The sequence below is a fragment of the Crocuta crocuta genome, unplaced genomic scaffold (assembly GCF_008692635.1).
Source record: "Crocuta crocuta isolate KB4526 unplaced genomic scaffold, BGI_CrCroc_1.0 scaffold1635, whole genome shotgun sequence".
NCBI classification, from domain to species: Eukaryota; Metazoa; Chordata; class Mammalia; order Carnivora; family Hyaenidae; genus Crocuta; species Crocuta crocuta.
The window spans coordinates 309,861-331,991 of record NW_027528385.1 but is presented as its reverse complement, the minus strand read 5'-3'; positions in this window follow the sequence as shown (position 1 = coordinate 331,991).

The following is a 22,131-nucleotide window of genomic DNA, read 5'->3' as shown; positions in this document are numbered from 1 at the left end:
GTCAGTTAAGCGTCTGACTTCAGCTCAGATCAGGCCCTCATGGTCTGCGAGTTTGAGCCCTCCGTTGGGTTCTGTGCTGACCGCTCAGAGTCTGGAGCCTGCTTCATATATTGTGTGTGTGTGTCTCTCTTTGCCCCTCCCCGACTCACACTCTTTCTGTCTGTCTCTCTTTCAAAAATAAACATTAAAACACTACAACTCAGAAACAGCCATATGGAACGCGTGCATTGGGGCAGGACTATGTAGCTTGCACTCTCTCCAGACGTGTTACCCTCTTAGCACTTTAACGTGTTCACCAAACAGGAAGCTCCTGTTGTTATTCTTTTTAGCATCCAAAAAACTTTGTATTGAATTATAACATACATACAGAATAGTGCACATACATGAATGTACAGTTTAATAAGTTTCCACAAAGTAGACAAATCCATGCAATCAGTGCCCGGGATGACAAGGCAGGATTACCAGCACACTACCCCCTTCACTCACTGCCCCTGTCCCTCCCACCAGCTGCAACTATCCTAACTAATGGCATAGATTACCTTGTTATCAATCTTTTTTTTTTTTCTTTTTACTATGTTTAAGGAAAAGGGTTTACACATTTCTCTCTGCCCCCTCTTCTGGCTATTACCATCCTGTTCTGCGCATGTGTCAGCTTGCCTTTTTGTTGTTAACGTTTCACATAGAGCTCACATGGGATTTGTCATTCTCTTTCAGATTTTTTTCACATAGCACAATGCCCTTGAGGTCCATCCATGCTGTTACAGTGGCATAATTTTATTCTTTTTCATTGCTCAGTAACATTTCATCATTGTCCTTTATTCATTCATTTATTCATGCATACATTGATGGATACTTAGGTCATCTTCTTTCTTTTTTTTTAAATAGTTTATTGTCAACTTGGTTTACATATAACACCCAGTGCTCATCCCAACAAGTGCCCCCCCATCCATTTATTAGTTTTAATAGTTTTTTTGATGGAATCTTTAGGCTTCTCTATACATAATATTACATCTTCCATAAGTAGTAACAGTTTTATTTCTTCCTTTCTGACTTGGATACCTTTTATTTCTTTTTCTTGCCCAGTTGTTCTGGTAAATTTTTTGTTGGATATTTTGTTGGATAAAAGTTGCAAGAGTGAGCATCTTTTTCTGGTTCCTGCTCTTAGAGAAAAAAGCTTTCTGCTTCTCAATATTGAGTATGATGTTATCTGTGGGCTAGTCATGTATAGCCTTTATTATTTCAAAGTGTGTTTCCTCTATACATACTTTTTTGAGAGTTTTATTTTAAATGAATGTTGGATTTTGTCAAATGCAACTTTTGCTTCTATTGAGATGATGATATAATTTTCTTCTTTATGTTTTTAAATGTGGTTTATCACAGTGATTTGTTTGCAGATGTTGAACCTTCTGTCCAGCGCCATAAAAATACCACTTGTTCATGTTGTATAAACATTTAAATGTATTATTGACTTTGTGTCTTAAATATATTATTGAGAATTTTGCGTCTACTTTCCTCAGGTGTATTGGGCTATAATTATCTTGTATCCTTATAATGTTTTGGTATCAGCATAATGCCGGCCTCATAAAATGAGTATGTGATGATCCCCTCTTCTATTTTTTGGAAGAGTTTGAAAAGAATGGATGCTAATTCTTTGAATGTTTGATAAAATTTACCAGTGAAGCAGTTTGGTCCTGGGATTTTGTTTTTGAAGGAAATTTTCTATGACTAATTCAATCTTCTTACTAGTAATAAGTATCTTCAGAGTTTTTATTTCATCATGACTCAATCTTGGTAGATATTACGTTTCTAGGAATTTATCCCTTTCTTCTGTTCTCCAATTTGTTGGTATATAATTTTTATGCTAGTCTCCCATAGTCCTTTGTATTTCTGTGGTATCAGTTGTAACACTTATTTTTAAATAAATTTTTATATAAAATTTTATTTTATATATAAAATATATATATTTATATATGTATATATAATTATATATATAAATTTATATATAATTTTATTTATATTTATATATAATTATATACATAAAATTTATATAAAATTTTATAATAAATAAATTTTATTTTTGTTCTTCTTTCTTGGTCTCACTAAAGTTTTGTCAAAGAATCAGTTTTCAGTTTTATAGATTTTTCTATGGTTTTTAAAACATTTTCTATTTCATCTATCTCTGTTCTAATCTGTATTTCTTCCTTCCTAGTACTAACTTTCAGCTTTGTTCTTTTTTCTAGTTTCTTGAGGTGTAAAGTTAGGTCATCATTTGAGATTTTTCTTCTTCAAGTTGTTATTTAGTGCTCTGAACTTTANTTTTCTCAGATGCTTAAAAAATTTTTTTTAATGATTTTTTATTTTTGAGAGGGAGAGAGAGGGTGCTGGGGGGGGGGGAGGGATGGAGAGAGAGGGAGACACAGATTGAAGCAGGCTCCAGGCTCTGAGCTGTCAGCCCAGAATGCGATTTGGGGCTCAGACTCATGATCCACAAGATAATGACCTGAACCGAAGTTGGAAGCTTTACGGACAGAGGCACGGAAGTGCCCTACTCAACTGCTTTTCTCAGTTTCCCGAAAAAATTCTGGCATGTTCACCTTTCACGTTGTTTGTCTCAGGTATTTTATTTCTCTAGATTTCCTCTTGTCCTGTTGATCAATAACATTTGTAATCTCCATATACTCCAGATTTTGTGATTTTCTTCTTGTAACTGATTTCTAAATTTCAAACCATTGTGGTTGAAAAAGGTACTTGGTTTGATTACAGTGGTCTTAAGTGCGTTGAGACTTGTTTTGTGGCCTAATACATGATCTACCTTTGTAAATGTCTTATGTGCACTAGAGAATGTGAAACCCGTGGCCTTTGGATGGAATGTTCTATGTAAATCTGTTAGTCTGTCTGGTCTAATGTGTCATTTAAGACTGATGTTTGCCAGTTTTCTGTCTGGATGGCCTATCCATTGATAAAATATGGTATTAAAGTTCCCTACTATTATTGTATTGCTGTCTATTTCTCCCATTAGGTCTGTTAATATTTGCTTTATATATTTAGGTGCTGTATGTGGGCTGCATAAATTTTTACAAATGTTACATTCTAGTGCTGGATTGATATTCTTATCATTATGTTATTCTCTTCTTTGTATGTTTATGCAGTCTTTGTTTTAAGGTCTATTTTATCTGATATAAATATAGCTACTCCAGTTTTCTAATGGTTTCCATTTGCTCAAAGTAAATTTTTCCATCCCATCATTTGTAGTATGTGTCCTTACAACCTAGTAAGTCTCTTGTAGACAGTATATAGATGAGTCTTGTTTTTATCCAGTTATGTCTTTTTTTTTTTTTTATCCATTTTAAAAATCAGGTTATGTCTTTTGACTGGATAATCTAGTCCATTTATATTTAAAGTAATTATGATGTGCTTTTCTTTATTTTATTTATTGTTTTCTGGGGCACCTAGGTGGCTCAGTCGGTTAAGCATCTGACTTTGGCTCAGGTTCATGAGTTTGAGCCCTGCATTGGACTCTCTGCTGACAGCTTGGAGCCTGGAGCCTGCTTTGGATTCTGTGTCTCCCTCTCTCTGTCCCTACCCTGCTTGCACTCTGTCTCTTAAAAGTGAATAAATGTTACAAAAAAAAAAAAAAAGAATTATTTATTAATTGTTTTCTGGCTGTTTTTATGTTTCTGACTGTTCCTTTTTTCATTTGTCCTCTTCCTTTGTGGTTTGATGACTTTGTCTAGTGGTATGTTTACATTCCTTTCTCTTTTGTGTATTCACAATGTTGTTATCTGTATGATTACTATAAGGCTTACATATAACAACTCATATTTGTAACAGTCTACATTAAGTTGGTAACAACTTAAGTTTGATCCCATTCTAAAGCTCCAGATTTTTACCATTTCCCTCACTTTTTATGTTTTTTATATCAATTTTTACATCTTTTTATTTGGTGTATTTCTGAACTAATTATTGCAGTCATTGTTTTTACTACTTATGTCTTTTAACTTTTATGGTAACTTTAAAAGTAATTAATCTACCTCTATTATATATTTAAGTTTAGATTTATTTCTTATGTGTTCTTAACCGATTATTTCCTTTCTTTTCAGCTTAAAGAAGTCTCCTTAACATTTTTGAAAAGCTGGTTTAGTGGTGATGAACTCCTTTAACTTTTGCTCATCTGCAATACTCTTATTCTGTTCTTCAATTCTTCATGATAACTTTGCATGGTGGAGTGTTCTTTTTTTTTTAGTTTATTTTTTAACTTAAACCAACATTAGTTAACATATAGTGTAATAATCATTTTAGGAAAAGAATTTAGTGATTCATCACTTACATATACATAGTAGAGTGTTCTTGATCAGTCTTTTTTTCTTTCAGCACTTTTAACATTTCATGTGGTTCATTTCTAGCCTGCACTCTTTCTGCTGAAGGATTTGCTGATAGCCTTATGGGGATTTCCTGGCACATAACATGTTGTTTTTCTCTTGCTGCTTTTAAGCTTCTCTCTTTGTCTTTAGCTTTTGACAGTTCAGTTATAATATGTCTTGCTGTGTGTCTCTTTGGGTTTATCTTACTTGTAAATCTGTGGGTTTCCTCGATCTGGATGTCTGTTTCCTTTCACAGGTTAGGGAAGTTTTCAGTCATTATTTCATAAAATAAGGTGTCTGCCCCTACGTCTCTCTTTTCATGCTTGGTAGCTCATTTCTTTTTAGCACTGACTGAGTAATAATTCATTGTCTGTATGTAGCAGAATTTATTTAACCATTCATCTACTGACAGACATTGGGTTGTTTCTATATTTTGGTATGAAAAAAGTTGTATTAAAATCTGTGTGCACATGAAAAGATGCTCAACATCATTCATCATCAGGGAAGTACAAATCAAAACCACAATGAGATACCACTTCACACCTGTCAGAATGGCTAAAATTAACTGTGCAGGAAACAACAGATGTTGGCGAGGATGAAGAGAAAGGGGAACCCTCTTGCACTGCTGGTGGGAATGCAAACTGGGGCAGCCACTCTGGAAAACAGTATGGAAGTTCGTCAAAAAATTAAAATTAGAGCTACCTTACGACCCAGCAATCACACTGCTAGGTATTTATCTAAGGGATACAAAAATGCTGATTCGAAAGGGGCATATGCACCCCAATGTTTATACCAGCAGTATCAACAATAGCTAAATTAAGGAAAGAGCCCAAATGTCCATTGACCAACAAAGAAGATGTGATGCGCGCATGTGTGCACATGTGCACGCACACAAACACACAGAATATTACTGATCAAAAAGAATGAAATCTTGGCATTTGCAACAATGTGGATGGAACTAGAATGTATTATGCTAAGTGAAATAAGTCAGAGAAAGATAAATAGATGATTCACTCATATGGGGAATTTAAGAAACAAAATAGAACATCAGGGAAGGGCAAGAAAAATAAGATAAAAACAGAGAGCGAGACAAGCCATACGAGACACTTAAAAACAGAAAACAAACTCATGGTTGCTGACAGTGTGTTGGGTGAGGGGAAGGGTTAAATGGCTGATGGGCATTAAGGAGGGCATTTGTTGGGATGAGCACTGTTATATGTCAGTGATGAGTCATTAAACTTTACTCTTGAAATCATTATTATACTATATATTAACTAACTTGGATTTAAATAACATTTAAAAAGTAAAAATTCTGTGTGCAGACTTTGGCGTGGACCACCCAGGCGCCCCGAGGGCTTTTGTTTTAATGTAATCCTAATAATTTGTTTTTGTTTTTATTTCCCTTGTCTCAGGAGACATGTCTAGAAAAATGTTGCCGTGGCCAATGCCAGAGAAATTACTACCTGTGCTCTCTTCTAGGATTTTTATGGTTTCAGTTCTAACACTTAGGTCTTTAATCCATTTTGAGTTTACTTTTGTGTATAGTGTGAGAAAGCGATCCAGTTTTTGTCTTTTGCATGTAGCTACCCAGACTTCCCAACACCATTTGTTGAATAGACTCTTTCCTATACCTATTGCCTCCTTTGTTAAAGACTAATTGGCCATATAATTGTGGGTTTATTTCTGGATTCTCTATTCTGTTCCATTGAACTGTGTGTCTATTTTTATGCCAGTACCATACTGTTTTGATTACTACAGTTGTGTAGTATATCTTGAAATCAGGGATTGTGATACCTTCAGTTTTGTTCTCTCCATGATTGCTTTGGCTATTGAGGGTCCTTTGTCTTCCTATACAAATTTTACAATTACTTGTTCTAGTTCTGTGAAAAATGCTGTTGGTGTTTTGATAGAAATTGCATTAAATGTGTAAATTGCTTTGGTTAGCATGGAGGTTTTTAACAATATTTGTTCTCCCAATTCATGAGCATGGAATGCTTTTCCATTTGTTTGTGTCATCTTCCATTTCATTCATCAATTTTCATAGTTTTCAGAGTACAGTTTTTTACCTCCTTGGTTAAGGTTATTCCTAGGTATTTTGTTATTTCTGTTGCAATTGTAAATGAGATTCTTTTCTTAATTTCTCTTTCTGCTACTTCATTATTAGTGTGTATAGAAATGCAACAGACTTATATATATTGATTTTGTATCCTGTGACTTTACCGAATTCATTTGTCAGTTCTAGTAGTTTTTTGGTGGAATCTTCAGGGGTTTCTTTATGTACTATCACATTACCTGAAAATAGTGAGACTTTTATTTCTTCCCTACCAATTTGGATGCTTTTAATTTCTTTTTGTTGTCTGATTTCTGTGGCTAGGAATTCCAGTACTATGTAGAATAAAAGTGGTGAGAGTGGAAATCCTTATCTTTTTCCTGACCTTAGGGGGAAAATTCTGAGTTTTTCACCATTAAGTCATGTTTGCTCTGGGTCTTTCATATGTGGCCTTTATTTTGTTGAGGTATATTCCCTGTAAATCCACTTGGTTGAAGGTTTTTAAAATCATTAATGGATGTTGTACTTTGTCAAATGCTTTTTCTGCATCTGTTGAAATGATTATATGATTTTAATCCTTTCTCTTGTTAATGTGATATTATCAGTCAATGTGATTCGTGAATATTGAACCACACCTGTATCCCTGGAATATATCCCACTTGATTGTGGTGAAGGATTTTTTAAAGGTATTGTTGGATTAAGTTTGCTAATATTTTGTTGAGGATTTTTCTATCTATGTTTGTCAGAGATACTGGCCTTGTAGATCTCTTTTTGCTATTGTCTTTATCTAGTTTTGGTATCAGGGTAATGCTGGCCTCAGAATGAATTTGGAAGCTTTCCTCCCCCTTCTATTTTTTCTTTTCCTTCAATGTTTGGTATAAGTCACCTGTGAGGCTATCTGACCCTGGACTTTTGTTTGCTGGGAGTGTTTTGATTACTGAGTGAATTTCATTGCTGTTAATTAGCCTGCTCAGTTCTTCTTTTTCTGGAGAGGTTATATGTTTCTAGGAATTTATCCATTTTCTCTATGTTGTCCAATCTGTTGGCATATTTTTTCATAATATTCTCTTATAATCCTTTGTATTTCTGTGGTGTTGTTATTTCTCCTCTTTCCTTTCTGATTGTGTTTTGAGTTCTCTCTCTCTCTCTTTCTGTCTGTCTGTCTCTCTTTTTTCTACAGGATTATCAATTTTGTTAATCTTTCCAAAGAATCAGCCCCTAGTTTCAGAGATCTGTTCTATTGATTTTGTTTCTTTGTTATTTATTTCTGCTCTAATCTTTATTATTTCCTTCCTGGGGTGGCAATCCCAAAGATTTTAGACCATTGCATTTTTTATTTTCTCTTTGATTTCTTGGTTGATCCATTCATTATTTAGCAGCATGTTATTTAACCTCCATGTGTTTGTGTTCTTTTCTGTTTTTTTTTTTTTTTTCTTGTTGATTTCTTGCCTCATAGCATTATGGTAGAAAAGATGGATAATATGACTTCAATCTTTTTTAATTCATTGAGACTTGTTTTGTGGTCTAACGGGTGATCTATACTGAAAAATATGCCACATGTACTTGAAAAGAATGTGTCATCTACTGTTTCAAGATGGAATGTTAGATCCATCTTGTTCAATGGGTCATCCAAAGCCACTGTTTGCTTGTTGATTTTCTGTTTGGATGATCTATCCTTTGATGTAAGTAGGGTGTTAAAGTCTCCTACTATTACCATATTACTATTGATTATGTTCTTTATGTTTGTTGATAACTGTTCTATGTATTTGGGTGTTTTCATGTTGGGTGCATAAATATTTACAATTGTTATATCTTCTTGTTAGATTATTCTCTTTATGATTATATGGTGCCCTTCTTTGTCTCTTGTTATGATCTTTGTTTTTAGCTATTTTGTCTGATAGAAGTACTGCCAGAACACCTTTCTTTTCACTTCCACTTGCATGACAAATGTTTTTCCACCCCTTCACTTTGAATCTGCATGTGTTTGGGTCTGAAATTATTCACTTGTAAGCAGCATGTAAATGGGTCTTGATTTTTCATCCATTCAATAATCTTATGTTTTTTTACTAGAACATTTAGTCCATTTTCATTTAAAGTTATTATCAATAAGTATGTACTTATTGCCACTTGTTTACTTGTTTTAAGATAGTTTTTGTAGTTCTGATGTTCCTTTCTTCTCTTGCTCTCTTCTCTCATGGTTTGCTGTTTTTATTTACAGGTTTTTGATTTGTGGTTACCATTAGATTCATATATAACATTTTATGCATAGTCTGTCTACATTAAGTTGGTGGTCATTTAAGCTTGAATCAATTCTGAAAGTACTGAATTTTTACTCCCTTTCCCCCATACTTTAGGTATACAATTTTAGAATTGTCACACTTGACATTCTTTTATTTTTTGAATGCCTCGAGTGATTTCTCATATATCTATTGATTTTACTCCATTTGTGTTTCCTTCTCTTCTTATTCCTGCTTATGGTCTTTCCTTTCCACTCAAAGAATTTCTTTAACATTTCTTGTAAACTTAGGTTAGTGCTGATGAATTCTCTTAACTTTTGTTTGTCTGGGAAACTCTTTATCTCTCTTATTCTGAATGATAGTCTTGCTGGCTAGGATTGCAGGTTTTTTCTTTTCAGCACTTTGCATATATCATACCACTCCCTTCTGGACTGTAAAGTTTCTGCTGAAAAATCAGCTAATAGCCTTATGGGGTTTTCCTTTTATGTAACTACTTTCTTTTCTCTCTCTGCTTTTAAAATTCTCTATCACTACTTTTTTGCCATTTTAATTACTGATATGTCTTGGTGTGGACCCCCTTGGGTTGATTTTGTTGGGGGCTCTCTCTGCCCCCTCGATCTGGATTTCTGTTTCCTTTCCCAGATTTTGGAAGTTTTCAGCTATTATTTCTTCAAATAATTTATTTTTCTGCTCCCTTTTCTTTCTCTCCTCCTTCTGGGATCCCTATAATGTAAATGTTACTATGCTTGATGTTATCACTGAGTTCTCTTCACTTATTCTCATTTTTTATTACTCTTTTCTTTTTTTCCTTTTCCTGTTCATCTTGATTGCTTTTTATTTCTCCATTTTCCAGCTCACAGATTCATTCTGCTTCCTCTAGTCTACTGTTTATTCCCTATAGTGTATTTTTTGTTTGTTTTAGAGAGAGCATGTGCAAGTGGGGGAGGGAGCAGAGAAGAGAGACAGAGAGAGAGAGAGAGAGAGAGAGAGAACGAACTTCATGCAGGATCCATGCTCAGTGCAGAGCCCAATGCATGACTCAATCCTGCAACCCTGGGATTATGAAATGAGTAGAAATCAAGAGTCCGACATTCTTCCATTCGACCTGAGTCTTCCAGGTGCCCAGTCCCTATAATGTATTTTCAACTTGTTTTTGAGTTCTTCATTTCTGATTTGTTCTTTTTTGTATCTTCTTTTTGTTGAGGGTCACACTGAGGTTCTGCCACTCTTCTCAAGTCCTGTATTTTTATCACCATTATTTTAAATTTTCAATCACGCATATTGCTTATCTCCATTTCATGTAGCTCTTTTGCTGTGATTTTGTTCTTTTATTTGGGACATACCCATCTGTCTCCCCATTTTGTCTAACTCTCTCTCTGTGTTTCTATGTATTAGAAAACTCAGCTATGTCTCCTGATCTTGAAAGTACTGGTCTCCTGAAGAAGAAAGAGATCCTGTAGTGCCTTGCAGCGCAATGTTCCCTGTTTACCAGAACCTGGTGCTTCAGGGACTGTCTCCTTTGCATGCTGTGCGTACTCTGCTGTTGCTGGCTGAACCACATTTGCCTTCAGCCCAGTCATCTGCAATGGCTCCCTTTGCCTGTTGTGGGCAGTGTTTGCTCCCTGTATTGTTAATAAGCCAGACTGAGACTGCCTTGGGCTTGAGTTGTCAGACCAGGCATGCCAGGGATGCAGTCCCACTGACCTTCAGGGTTCTCTCCTTGTGCCGTTCCCTGACAGGCTTTCATCAGCGGACCTGACAGGTCCCGTAGTCAGAGGATGTCTGTCACAAGCCCACTTCTGGGGCCAATGTAAAACTGGTGTGTGTGGTTATCTCCCTCTCACCTCATGACAGGAGTCACTTTGGAGTAATGCTGGCCACTATCAGGCTGTTGCACAAGGCCATGCTTTTGGCACAGCTTTGGATGGACTCCTGCTGAGGGTGGGTTGGACGGGGCAGACCTGCAGGAGAATGCAGAGGGGCAGGCACTTTTAGCAAGCTACGTGGAGAGTCTTCATTTTGCTTCTCACATGTGTGGGGTTATCTGGGCTTGGGATGGGGTGAGACATTGTGCTTGCCAGCCCTTTTGTTCTTGGAGAAATCCTCTACAGGTCCCTGCCACTCCAGCACACATTGAGTTCAGTAAATAAAGCTCCTTCTCATGCACGCAGGTGTTTTTCAAACTGCTCTTTCTATGCTGTATCTCAGTGGGGCTATTGGTTATGCTGGCTCTTTAAGGATGAGCACTTATTTTCCTATTGCTCACTGACTCTCCCAGAGCTGAGCCTGCTGATTTTTAAAGTTCCAAGTGTTGAGCCCCGCTGGTTGTAAAAACTTGTGAAGTTAGGCCCCTGTTGTTTTCAAAGCCACATGTTACAGGGATTTGTCTTCCCAGTGCCGGTCCCCTATGTTGGAGGTGACTAGCGTGGGGTCCGCTCCTCCCCCTTCTCTGTGCCTGTGGTGTCCTTCCCTCCTGCAGTCAGCCTTGCGGGTCAGTTTGTTTCCCAACCATGTCTCTGCTCACCCTACCATTTTCCACACGACCTCTTCTTTACAATGATCTACGGAGAGTCTTTTCTGCCAGACTTAGGCTCCTTTTCTGGGTTATGCATACTGCTATCGGTGTTATCTAGGTGTATCTGTGAGTCAAAGTAACCTTAGGTTCCTCCTACTCTTCCATTTTCTCCAGAATGGATACTTCTATTTTTAACAGAAAATTAAAAATACTGTTTTTTTTTCCGTATTGTTTTCCATAGTGTCTGTGCCAGCACAATCCCCCCAACAGTGCCCAAGTATTTCCTTTTTTCCACATCCTTCATAGCATCATCTTTTGACTTTTTGCTGATGGCCATCCTAACAGCTGTGAAGTGATATTTCATTGTAGCTTTGATTTGCATTTATCTGATAACTCGTGGTATTAGCACATTTTCCTGTACCTGTTGGTCATTCATGTATCTTCTTTGGAATACTATCTATTTGGCTCATTTATGCATTTTAATTGGATTATTTTTTGTTTGTTGCTCTTGGGTGTATGAAATCCTTATTTTGGATATTAAATGATTATCCAGTACATGATTTGCAAATATTTCCTCACATTCCGTAAGTTGTCTTTTCTTTGTCTGGTTTGTTTCTTTTGCTGCACAGAAGCTTTTAAGTTCGATGTGGTTCCACTTGTATAATTTTTGTTGCCTTTGCTTTAGGTGTCATATCCAAACACCATTGCCAAGACCAACATCGCAGAACTTTTTATATTTTCTTTCAGGAATGTCATGGTTTTAGGACTTAGATTTAGGTCTTAAATCTATTTTTACAAGCATGTAAGATAAGGGTCTAGTTTCATTCTTTTACACATGAATGTTCCATTTTCCCCGTACTACTTATTGAAGAGATGGACTTTTCTCCATTTAGTATTTTAGGCTTGTCAAATATTAGTTGATTGTATATTCTTGAGCTTATTTGTGGGCTCTCAATTCTGTTTCGTTGATCTCTTGGTCTGTTTTTATGCCAGTACCACATAGTTTTGAGCACTATAGCTTTTCACTGTAGCTTAAAATCAGAAAGTGTGATGCTTTAGGCTTTGTTCTTCTTTCACAACATTACTTTGGCTATTTGGAGTCTTTGGCAGTTTCATATAAATTTTGTAATTATTTTTCTACCTCCGTAAAAAAAAAAAATGTCATTGGCACCTTGATACAAATTCAAAAGGACACATGAGCCCCAATGTTGTTTATAGCAACATTATTAACAATAGCCAAATTATGAAAAGACCCCAAATGTCCCTTGATTGGTGAATGGATAAAGAAGAGGTGATACACACACACACACACACACACACACACACACACACACACACACAATGGAATATTACTCAGCCATAAAAAAGAATGAAATATTGCCATTTGCAATGATGTGGATTGAACAATAGCATATTATGCTAAGCAAAATAAGCCAGTCAGAGAAAGATAACTACCATATGATTTCATTCATATGTGGAATTTAAGAAACAAAACAGATGAACATAGGTGGAGAAAAAAGAGAGACAAACCCTAAAACAGACGTTTAACTATGGAGAAAAACTAAGAGTTGCTGGAGGGAAGGTGGGCATGCGATAGGTTAAATGACTGATGGGTATTAAGGAGGGGACTTGTGATGAGCACTGAGTGTTACATGTAAGTGATGAATCACTAAATAATACTCCTGAAAGTAATATTATGCTGTAAGTTAACTAACAAATTTAAATAGAACCTTGAAAAAAATGTATCAATTCTTTATATGGTATTTGGCTATATTGACATTTTAACAGTATTCTTCTAAGATATGAACACAGGATACTTTTCCATTTTTGGTGTGTTCTTTGATTTATTTCATCAGTGTCATGTAGTTTTCCAAGAGGAGAATTTTAACCTCCTTGATAAGTTTATTCCTAAGTATTTGTTTTTGATGCTATTAGAAATGGGACATTTTGTTTATTTCTTTTTTTCAGACAACTTGTCATTACTATATAGAAAAACTTCTGATTCTATAGGTTAATTTTGTATCTTACAGCTTTACTAAATTCATTGATTAGATTTGGTTGTGTGTGTGTGTGTGTATTCTTTAGTATTTTCTCTATATAAATCACATTATCTTCAAATAGAGAAATTTTTTCTTCCCAGTTATGATGTATTTTACATCTTTTCCTTGCTTGACTATTCTGGCATGTACTTCTTTCTACTGCTACATAGAATAAGACTAGTATGAGTAGGTGCTCTTGTCTTGTTTTTGATCTAAAAGCTTTCAACATGTCACGACTAAGTATAATGTTAGCAATTGGACTTATCCTACGTGGCTTTCGTTGTGTTGAACTATGTTTCTCCTATAATTTATTAAGGTTTTTAAAAATCATGAATATATGTTGAATTTTATCATGTGCTTTTTCTGTGTCTATTGAGATGAACGTGATTTTTTCTTTAATCCTATTAATGAGCTGTATTACATTGATTGATTTGCAGATGTTGAACCATTTTTGCATTCAAGGTATAAATCCCACTTGGTCATGGCGATTCATCCTTTTGATATGGTACTGAATTCAGTTTGCTAGTATTTTTTGAGAATTTAGGCCCCTATGTTTTCCAGAGATACTTCTTTCCTGGTGGCGTTCTTATCTGACTTTGGTGTCAAGAGAATGCTGGCCTTATAAAATGAGTTTAGAGACGTTCTGCGCTCTACAATTTTTTGAAAATATTTGAGAAGAATTGGCATCAATTCTGAAGTGTTTGGTAAAATTCAGCAGTGAAGCATCTAGTCTGGGCTTTTCTGTGTTGTGAGAATTTTGATTACTGCTTCAGCCTCCTTAGTAATAATTGGTCTACTCAAATTTTCTATTTCTTCCTGATTCAGTTTTGGTGAGTTGTATGTTTCTCAGAATTTTTCCATTTTTTCCAGATTGTCCATTTTGTTGGCTTATATTTGTTCATAGCATCCTCTCATGATTCTTTGTACTTCAGTTGTATCAGTTTTAATGTCTCTTGTTTTATTTATAATTTTGTTGATTTGGGTCCTCTCTTTGATTATTCTAGGTAAAAGTTTGTCACTTTGTTTACTTTGGCAAAAAACACTCTTAATTTGGTTAATCATTTCTATTGTTTTCCTGCTGTTTCATTTATTTCTGCTCTACATTATTTTCTTTCTTCTAATTTTGGTCTCTGTTATTTTACTGCATTAAAGTGTAGACATTTGTTGCATTTTTTTGGTTTTGTTTGTGTTTTTGGTATAGGCGAGGGCGGGGGGCGGGGGAACTGTCTTCTATGGTAGGCATTTATTGTTATGAATTTCTCTCCTAAAACCATTTTTGCTGTATTCCATAAGTTTTGGTATGTTGTGTTTCCATTTTCACTGATTTCAAGATATGTTATTTCTTCTTTAATTTTTCCTGATCCATTGGTTGTTCAGAAGAGTGTTGTTGAATTTCTGTATGCTCATAAATTATTCAGTTTTCTTGTTATTGACTTCCAGCCTCACACTACTGTGGCCAGAGAAGATACATGGTATGATTTCTGTCTTTTCAAATTTTCTAACACTGCTTTTGTGACCACACACATAGTTACTTTTAGACGATGTTCTATGTGCACTTGAGAAAAATGTATATCTTGCTTTTGTTGAATAGGATGTTCTGTATCTGCCTGTTAGTTCCATTTGGAACCATTTGTTTAAATCTTTTGCTTTCTTAGGGATTCTCTGTCTGTGACTTATCCATTGTTGGGAGTGAAGTATTAAAGTCCTCAACTACTATTGCTGTTTATGACTTTTGTTTTTATTAGTTTTTACTTTGTGTATTAAATGCTTAGACCTTGGCGACATAAATATTTTTATTGTTTCTAATATTTTTATTTTAGTTTATATTTTTTACACATAAATTTAAAAAAATTTTAATGTTTGTTTCTGAAAGCGTGAGTGGGGGAGGGACAGAGAGAGAGGGAGACACAGAATCTGAAGCAGGATCCAGGCTCTGAGCTGTTAGCACAGAGCCCAACATAGGGCTTGAACTCACAAATTGCGAGATGATGACCTGAGCCAAATTTGGAAGCTCAACCAACTGAGCCACTCAGGCGGTATTTATATTACACATAAATATTAATTGTCCTGTCTTCTTGGTGGATTCATCTTTCTATCATCTTGTGACCTTCTTTGTCTTTTTATTCCATTTTTAGTTTAAAGTCTGTTTTGTCTTATATAAGCAAAGTTACCTGCTTTGTTTTTCTTGTCACCATTTGTTTGAAATGTCTTTTCAATCCCTTTAGTCTCAGTGTATGTGTGTTTTATTAGAGTCTCATGTGGGCAGCATGTTGTTGGATTTCTTAAATCCTTTTAGCCATCCTATATATTTTGTTGGAGAATTTAATCCATTTGTATTTAAAATAATTGTTGATAAGTAAGGAATTTATTATTGCCATTTGTTCATTGTTTTCTGGTTGTTTTGTAGATCTGTTGTTCTTTGCTTCTTATCCTGCTGTCCTTTTTGTGTATTTTGATGTGTTGTAGTATCAGCATACTTTGAATCCCTTATCATATTTTAGGTAAATACTATAGGTTTTTTCCTAGTTGGTTACCATTAGGCTTACTTAAATATCTTAAACTTCTAACACCTTATTTTAAACCATTAACTTCTATACAATTTCTATGCTTTATAATTTAACTCTCTTCCCACTCACATTTTAGGGGATTGATGTTAAAATTTATATATTTTTATATCATGTAACTAATTACAGATTATTATAACTATGGTGATTTTCACTACATTTGGTTTTTAATTTCTAAACGAGAGCTGTAAGTCAATTATGCATCATTTACATGATACTACAGAACCTAACTTTGACTATATATTTAACATTATCAGTGAGTTTTATGCTGTCCTCTATGTCTCTAAGATAGTGATTAGCTTGATCAAGCTTTCAGAAATTTACCTATTTTATCAGTGTTTTCAAGGACTCATCTTTTGAATATTTGATTTGTTTATTTTTATTCTGTTGTTAATTTATAATATCAAGTTTATTATTTTATTTACTTTCTTCAANCATAAGCTATAATAATAATATAATAAAATAAATTAGAGCTATATATTTCCCTCTAACTATTGCTTTAACTTTAGCCTAGGAGATTTTTCTTCAGTTCTAAATGTTATCTCATTTCCATTATGGTTTCTTTTGATAGCCATTATTTATAAGTATGTTTCAAACTTACAAATATATTCAGTGGACTTCTTTATTGATTTTATAAATTGTATTTGGTTCAGAAATATGGCTTGTATGAAAGCAATAATCTTCTTTCCGTGATTGAAACTCCGAACCAAATAGTCTAGTTTCTTTCTCAAAGAGTGAATTTTTTTCCAGTTTTCTTTCTCATCAAGTGTATACCTGTCCAGAGTTTTGGTTTTATTTGGAAGGTCTCACCTCTAATACTACTCACTTTACACAGCCCCACACCCTCATTCTCTGACCCCATTTGCCATTAAAAGTCAAACCCCTAGTTGACTCGGAGAAACGCTGTCAGTGTCTTAAACTCAATTATCTCATCAATCTGTCCTGATTTTTTATTTCTTGATAATTAGTGCAAACAAGCTTGTGTGCTGCTAGGACAGAAATAAGGGAAATTATAGTTTATGTTGTTATAGTGCTTGATAGTTTATAAAGGCCTTTCATACTTTGTATCTTCAATCCTTGTGAGAATCCTTATATTTGTATGAGATGTACAGTGCCACAACTATCCCAATTATACACTTAAGAAACCTAGGAGTCAAAGAGGTTAAGTCAACCTAACTGGTTCTATCAAGTAGTAGGTAAAGACTAGAATCAAGTTCTACCAACAGATTTCACAGTGCTCCATGGCTTCTCTCTGCTCCAATGAACTCTGTGCCTGATGATTTAATCCAGTTGAGATCTTGGGTCCCCTCGGGAATCATCCTAAGGTGAGGGAGAATGACCAACTGGACTCCTCTGCTCTATCAATAGTTGATCCACTTTGCCAAGTTGGTTAGCTTCCTACATCATCCATCAAATTATGTCACCAAATACCCTTCTTTTAAAGACTTAAAAAGTTTAGTTGTCAGTTCCCCTTGGATTTAGATCCAGATTCAGCAAATATTTAATGACATACTTTATGCTACACACTGAACGCATTAGTTAAAGGTTTTCCAGAGAAACAGAATCAACAGGAGTTATTTATTGTAAACACTTAGCTCACATGACTATAAAGGCTAAGAATTCTCAAGATCTACAGTTAACAGCTATAGGACCAGGAGAGCTGGGGATGTGGGTTCCAGTTTGAAAGCTGGCAGACTCAAGATCAAAGCTAAAAGACACTATTTCAGTTTGAGTCCAAAGGCAGAAAAAGATGGATGTCAGATCAAGGCAGTTAGGAAGGAAGAGTTCCCTTTACCCAAGGAGGTTCAGCCTTTTGTTCTATCCAGACCTTCAACTGATTGGATGAGACCCACTCACATTAGGGAGGGCAATAGGCTTTACTCAGTCCATGGGTTCAAATGTTAATCTCATCCAGAAATATCCTCACAGACACACCCAGAATAAGATTTGACCAAATATCCAGGTGTACCACATGATCTGGTCACTTTAACACATCAACATCACACAGGACTAGGGCATTTCACATTATCCTCACCCTATTCAAGGATTGATTTTTTAAAGTGGGGCACATCCATGCCTTGGAATACTGCTCAACAATAAAAATGAAAGTTTTTCTGGAATTGTTCCCAGAGAATTATGTGGAGTGATAAAAGCCAATGTCAAAAGGTTACATACTGTACAATTCCATTTACATAAAAATCTTGAAATAACTCATTTATAAAAATGGAAAACCGATTAGTGGTTTCCAGGAGTCTAGGAAGTAGAGGAAGCTGGTAGGGAAGCAGGTGTGGTTTTAAAGGGCAGTGATCACTGAGATGGGAACATGACCTGCCTTCACTTCATAAGGGATACACAAACCTCACAGGTGATGAAATTGCATAGAACTCATAAAAAATACATAACCCAAGTACATGGATGCCTAGACAAGTTAAATCTGAATCCCTGTGATGCTATCTGAAGTTTGTATATTTTTAATCTCCTCCGATGATTCTAATGTCACATCCATCAGAGGTAAGAGTCATTGACCTAGGCGGTTTTCAAAGAAATGACTTGATAGGAAATTTACAACATGATTGCAACACACTGCTAGAAACAGTATTTCAGTTTAATAAGACATTAAAATCCCTGTATTGTTAATTCCTGTTTAGAAGTAAATGGGATATAAATCTATAATGGCCCTCCAAGTATTCCAAATCCTTGCTACTCAAACAGCTTCCAAGGACGTCATCTCGGAACTTTTCAAAGATGCAGAATTTCTGGCCCCATCCCAGATCTACTGAATCAGCGTTTACCTTTTATCGATATCCCCCGTGATTCAAATTCACATTAAAGTTGGAGAAGCGCTCCTATAAATCCTTTGTTAAGCGCATCCACTCAGAATTTTCAAATGCTTTTCAAATGCAATTGTCAGAAGACATCACTGTAAATAACTAAATCTATTGTAATAATAATGTCTATGAGGAAATTAAATCTCTTAGGCCCCTAAATGTCATTTCTAAAAACATGAGATGCTGGTAATATTTAATATAACATTTTTGAGAAATGTTCTATCTGAAAATGTGGCAGTGCATACACAAAATAACGGGAGTGGCTTTCGTAACACGAAAAAGCTTTAACTGCATCAAATGAAATCTCCTTTGTGATTCACACTTCTGATGTGTTGTGTTTGACTTTATCTTTTATGCGTAGACAATTTTGGTTTGAGTCGTCTGGGGTGCAAAGGGAGAAAACATTGTGGGTAAGGATTCCTGATGTTTTGATTATTTTCATAGAATTATCACTCCCTAGTTGAGTGGCTTTGGAGGTGTTTGTTTCTTTGTTAACGAAGGACTGGCCTAGGCGGGGCCATCCCATCAGTGCGTACAGACACATAGGCTTAGATGATCCCTTTGGGGAAGGAAGACCGGATCCTTGGGTGAGAATCTGTAACCTTCCCTTTTCCCCTCCTAACATTTAACCGGAGAAGTTTAACCAGTGATCCGTTTTCACCTGTGGCAACTTTCACCTGACCTCACATGAATAAAGAGTTGCGCTATTTAAAAAAAGGCTGAAAAACACTGCTAGTTAAGGTTTCTTGAAAAGACTTTGATTTCACATATAAGGACCATGTGATGATGAGGTCTACTGGATACAAAACATATACAGCCCTTAGAATAGTGACCTGCATGTGGTGGGCACTAACTAAATATTTTAAAATTGATTCTTACTAGTCCAGCAGACATTCTCAGAGTTGCACTGTTGAGCCCGAGTAAGCTCGATGGACCATGCAGAGACATTCAAACACTGGTTTTTCCATCACCTGGTTTATATGAGTCTGCGCAAGTTATGTAATCTCCAAAAAGCACATTCATAGATAATATGAGCCCCGTGGTCCCTTAATTACAGCTCCAAAGTCTAAAAGGTCTGAAAAATAGGTTTTGTAAGTGAACTAGAGACTATTACTAGTTTTATGTATCCCACTTAATGCGAGGTGTGTCACTGAAGAAATACTAAGTTAGGCTGCTGCCCCAGCGTTGCACGGGGGGTTGTGTTGGGTGGGTTCACCAGGTAGCTGACATTAACGTGAGTTAGGAAAGCTGGAGTCTTCCTGGGGATAGCTCCTGCGAGGAGGAGGAGGAAGCAGGATCCCATAAGGAAAACCTGGAGGACACGTTGCAGACTCTTGTATTCACAGGATTAGCCAGTCCTTGGCTGGGGGCTGACTGCCCAGTTGGAGCAAAGCCTTGGATTGAAAGGATGAGGCAGAGGTATTGGAGGCTGGAGGCTGACTGTGCTCATTACAGCTGAACAGAAGCTGCTTTCTCAAGCGAGACCCGAGAGGTACAATGCCAGTTGCCACACAGCTTTTCTTTTCTTTGAAACAGCTTTAAACTTAGGCACCATGGAATTTACCGTTCATCATGTGCCGTTCAGTGATTTTAGGAAACGTATATGGTCGTACAACCAATATCATGATCCAGTTTCAGAAAGTTTCTAGTGTTGCCTTCTCTAGCATTTGTTTTCTAAATAGAATCATTTAACATGTAATCTTTTGAGTCTGGTTTCTTTCACCTATCACGTGTCTTTGGGGTGATTGGTGTTGCATGCTATCAGTATTCTTCTGTGCTGCTGAGTAGCAGTCTATGACATGGATATACCACATTTTGTTTATCCATTTCTCAGTTGATGGATGGCTTCCAGTTTTGAGTTGTTGTGAATAAAGTTGCTGAGAACATTTGTGTTCAAGTCCTCATGCAGGGGTTCCTGGGTGGCTCAGTTGGTTAAGTGTCCGACTCTTGGTTTCAGCTCAGGTCATGATCTCATGGTTTGTGGGTTTAAGCCCTGCATTGGGCTCTGTGTCAATGGTACAGAGTCTGCTTGGGATTCTCTCTTTCTCTGTCTCTCCCTTGCTCTCTCTCTCACCCTCTCAAAACAAATAAATAAACTTTAAAAGGAAAAAAGTCCTGGTGAAGACACCTGTTTTTATTTCTCTAGGAGTGAAGTTGCTGGGTCGTATGCTAAGTGTATGTTTGATTTTTTTTATATTTAATTTTGAGAAGAAACTGCCAAAGAGGTTTCAAAGTGACTATATCATTTTGCAGTCACACCAGCAGTGTGTGAGAGGTCCAGTTTGTTGACATACTGGTCAGCTCTTGGTATTGTCAGCATCGTTGGGTATAGCCATTTCAGACGGTGTGTTTTGTGTCTCATGCTTTTAACTTGTGTTTCTTTAATGACTAATAAAGTTGGGCATCTTTTCATGCCTTTATTAACAATTTATATATGTTCTTATGTGAAATGTCTTTTTCCCATTGTTTATCTTCTTAATAGTTGTTTACACAGTCTAGATACAATTGCTTTATGAGATATACACATTGCAAATATTTTCTCTTAGTCTGTGGCTTGTCTTTGCATTTTCTTAATGGTTTCTTTTGAAGAGCTAAAAAATTTGTAACTTTAAGGTCCAATTTATTTGTGAATTGTGCCTTTAGTGTCTATTTCATATCTAAGACATCTTTGTCTATACTAAGTCAAGAAAGATTTCCTGCTATGTTTTCTTCTAAACATTTTATAATTACAGTTTTATGTTAGGTCAGTGGTTTTCAGCTGGGAATAGTTTTGCCCTGCAGGGGACATTTAGGAATATCTGGAGGCCTTTTGGACTGTCACAACTGGGTGGGGTGTGCTACTCGCATCTAATAGGTAGAGGCCAGTGACGGTGCCAAACACACTACAGTGCACAGGACAGCCCCCCCAACAGCAAAGAATTATTTGGCCCAAAATGTCAGTAATGCTGAGGTTGACAAGCTGTGAATTAGGTTTCTGGTCCATTTTGAGTTAATTTTTCTGTACAGTGTGAGGTAAGGATCTACACACATTTTCTTTTGTTTTTGCATGTGAAATAAAGATATAAGTGGATTTCTGCCTTCTTCCCCCCCCCTTTTTTTTTTCCATGGCCAATTGTTTTAAGAAATATTTTGCTGTATTGAATTGCCTTGACACCTTTGGTGAAAATCAACTGACTCTACATATTGTTCTCTTGATCTATATTCTACCCTGATGCCAACACCACACTTGCTGATTGCTATAGGTTTATAGTACATTTTGAAATCTGGCAATAGGAATCCTCCAACATTTCTTTTTTCCTAAAAAATTGTTTTGTCTAGTAGAAATTTTTTGCGTTTTCATATCTAATTTAGCATCAGCTTTTCCAGCTCTATTAAAAAGCCACATGGGAGCTTACAGATTACATTGAACTTATAGATGAATTTGAAGAGAACTAACATTGATATTGAGTCTTCCAATAAAAAAAACTGGGTGTATTTCTCCATTTATTAAGATTTTTAATTTTTCTCAGCAATGACAGTTTTCAGTATATAGGTTTT